This window comes from Pseudophryne corroboree, chromosome 3 (assembly GCF_028390025.1).
Source record: "Pseudophryne corroboree isolate aPseCor3 chromosome 3, aPseCor3.hap2, whole genome shotgun sequence".
NCBI classification, from domain to species: domain Eukaryota; kingdom Metazoa; phylum Chordata; class Amphibia; order Anura; family Myobatrachidae; genus Pseudophryne; species Pseudophryne corroboree.
Genome location: NC_086446.1, coordinates 658,783,066 through 658,786,605, shown reverse-complemented (window position 1 = coordinate 658,786,605; position 3,540 = coordinate 658,783,066). Strand labels below are relative to the sequence as shown.

At 39.7% G+C, this 3,540-nt stretch overlaps 1 long non-coding RNA gene across 1 annotated transcript in view; it reads right to left on the bottom strand.

Annotated features, from left to right (window-relative positions):
• Window positions 1-420: 420 nt before the first annotated feature.
• LOC135058132 (uncharacterized) overlaps window positions 421-3,540 on the bottom strand; it is an 8,177-nt gene continuing 5,057 nt past the window's right edge. The window contains exons 2-3 of the long non-coding RNA XR_010244626.1: window positions 2,965-3,015; window positions 421-611 (exon numbers count right to left, since the gene is read on the bottom strand). This is a non-coding gene — a long non-coding RNA (uncharacterized LOC135058132). The remainder of the gene's footprint in view (window positions 612-2,964; window positions 3,016-3,540) is intronic.

Below are 3,540 nucleotides of genomic sequence, written 5' to 3'. Positions count from 1 at the left end.
TAGCATGTTACATTCACTGATCTTTCATCGCTAACCGACATTTTCCTGAAGGTATACTGTACATGCACTGACAATACAGTGTCAGTGCATGTACACTTTTTTTTTGTATTGTCAGTGCATGTATACCTTGAAGAAAACATTGGTGGGCATTGAAACGTCAGTGAATGTAACATGCTATGATCTTTAATATATTCTATTTAAAAGTAAGTATTGGTGTGCCACATTCTTTCATTGCCTACCACTACTTTTGCTGAAGGCACCAAGCAAGCTGAACCTTTGTACGAGAGTGAGTGTTGGTGGTTCATTAACCATATAAATATATATATTATATACAGGACAAGGATGCGGCACTCTAGGCTTAATAAATCCACAGCAAGATTTGTAGTTTGCAACGTTTCAGTAGACCAACCTACTGTCGTCAGGCTTTAATAACAAATAAGAATAAGTACATACCTTTATAGTATCACCATTGTGCATTCCCGCCAGCTCGTCCCGGGACCACACACCCGCCGAGCCGCGCAGGCAGTGACGTCGTCATTGCTTGACGGCGCCGTGTGACGTACCCATCACCATGACTACCAAGTAAAACATGCAGAAAGAAGTTGTGCGTCCTAAAACAATACAGTCCACATCAAACTCATTGGATACATAGCGGACATAACCACATTATTTTAGATAACTCAAAGATTTCTATACAAATAGTAAATGGACCTAATAATTACGTCATTTTAGGAAGCAAGTATAAGAAATTGATTCATTTAGACCTCGCGGGTGTATTACCCCGAGGCGGAGAATCCATTTAGTTTCAAGTTGTAAAAGTTTAGCACTTCTATTGCCTCCTCTCAAATCTATAGGGATATGGTCTATCATCCTATACCTTATACTATTTATTGGGTGTTTAAACTGCACAAAGTGCCTGGCTACCGGCTGCTCACTATTGCCCGTATCTAGGGCATTGCGAATGGCAGACCGATGTGCGGACATTCGCTCTTTGAACTTTCGTTCGGTCTTGCCGATATAGCTCAAGCCGCAGGGACATTATATATATATATATATATATATATACCAATATGAAAAAAGCAGCACTCAAAGACTGAGTTATAAAGTCAATGTATTAAAACACATACAGTAAGTGCATAAAATTCCAACATTTTGCTGCACAACTGCCCCTTTGTCAAGGTGTGCCCTGAAACGTTGGAATGTTATGTGTTTTAATACATTGACTTTATAACTCAGTCTCCGAGTGTTGCTGCTTGTTCATTTTGGTTTCTGTTGGATTTATGCCAGAGGGCACCGCAGGAGATAACATTCTATAGGAGAGTGTTGGGGTGTGTGAGGTCATGCTCTGATGTCATAATGGCAACTGCCTATATCAGGGCTGTGCTGTCTCTTGCATATGCCTCCTGAGGCCTGGGACGGCATAGCACACCAGCAGAAGGTTAGTGACTGAACAAAGATAAGGGTAGCTTAGTTCAAAGCTTCGGCAAACTTTTAGCATGACTACTATAATATATGACTTATGACCTTGGGGATAGCATAATATTGGATAAAAACAAAATCTCACACCTACAGGGACAGTGCTGTTACTTAACAACCACAAGCGCCTGCAAATGGGTCATTGGAGATATTTGAAGAGCGCTGTCTAGATGGGCCTATAATGTCCCTAATTAAATCCTTTATGTCCGGCTGCACCTATGACATCTCCTTGGAGTTGTTTGGTGAGCCTATAATGTTGCAAGGTAAATTCTTTACTCTCTGCCTGCCTAAATCCCAGTGTGCCAGTTTTGCAGTATGTTCCATTTCTATTAATTTGCAGAGGTGTAAGAGAATTATATTGTGTCAATACTTTTGTTTTTATCTAATATTATATACAGCTGTAGCCACTCTGATCATGGCTACATCTGAGGTAAACGTGCACCGTCTACGCAGCTATGCGCACCTGTGCCTAGCCATGCCGAGCTGCGGCATTTGCCGCTCCCAGTCATGCCAAATGGCCACACAAACATCTTAGATGTCCAGACTTACGCGGCGCGGTCGTGCCTAACAAGGTGCAATCGCGGTATGATGTAGCCACGATGAGATTGGCTACATTTGTACAGTTGTAACTCCCTGTGAGCATCAGAGACGAGTGCTATGGTGGTTATGACTGTCCCCCTCCCCCCATCTCTTGCTCTCTTTTTTTCACTCTCTCACCATCGACTATAGGTGCGTTCTTCACCGGCCGGGTAATAGGTCAAAATAGCAGATTTTAGGTGTCAGAATGGATGACTGAGTTATGCAAGGTTAGTAGGTGGGCGGGTGGTGTGGGCAAACTTTGCATAGTCTCTTAATGCCTAGAGGGACGGGCAGTCCTTCAGCCATGGGTCCCCAGAGGTTTCCTCCACAAGGGGTTTTTTCCCTGAGTGCTGAAGGATGACTCTTCATGAGTCATGAGGCTTCTGCCATCTTGTTCCTCATATAGGACAAGTTTGTAAGATTTCTGGACCAATCTTAGTCCAAAATTCCCTACTTTATAATGCAGAGTAAATAATAATAATAATTACAATATAATAATAATAATAATAATAATAATAAGAAGAAGAAGAAGAAGAAGAAGAGGAAGAAGAAGAAGAAGAAGAAGAACAACAAGAAGAAAAAATAGGCTACATTTTACTTAAAATAAAAATAGACATTTATTTTTTAAATATATTTTGCTTGAAGCGGCCTTTATTTTATTAATGAATCCTCTCAAAAGGTGAAGAAATAACACATATTTGGGGTGACAAAATATTAGGAGAGTTCAGAACCATACATTGTATATTCTACACAAGAGAGTACCAGGTGAGGCAGCCATGTTGGGCGCATTACATAGGTTACACAGTGCGATTAGTAAAACATGGCAGTAAAGGCATACAAGGGTAAAATAAAAAGCAACTAAAAGGACACCTAGTTCTGCACCTTACACAGTAAGGAAAATGGTCTTACCCTGTAATTGCTTTTAGACATTTTTCTCCTTTATAACAATTTTCAAGTGAGCTGAGGGGAAAAAAACAAAAAAAGGTCAAGCAATATTTTGAAATAATTTACAAAAAATAAAAATAAACTGACTAATAATAAAAAATAAAAAGTTATATTAATTCTCTAACATTCCGAAGATGGTAAGCTTATTAGACATATTTTACCTATATGATAACCATATGCATGCTCATTCTGAAGCCTGAATAGACTTGTGAATGACACGTGGAAACAGTGCATATATCATTAGTGTGCACACTGGTATACTACTGACTGGGGTACAAGCAGTTAATCCTGCTATACTATCTACTGGGGCACTAGCAATATAGGACACTGCACTGGCAGATGTTTATCACATCAATAGCATAAAGGGTATTAGACTGTAGATTATTGAAGGAGTTGCTGATACACACTATAATATATTGAGATCAATTGGGCTTACATGCGTCAATACTATGAGCCCTGACTGTGTATAATTAATGTGGTTCCTAAGTGTGATAACAAGAGCAATTTTAGCACACTTTATAGCAGCAGGTGCTTAAAAGC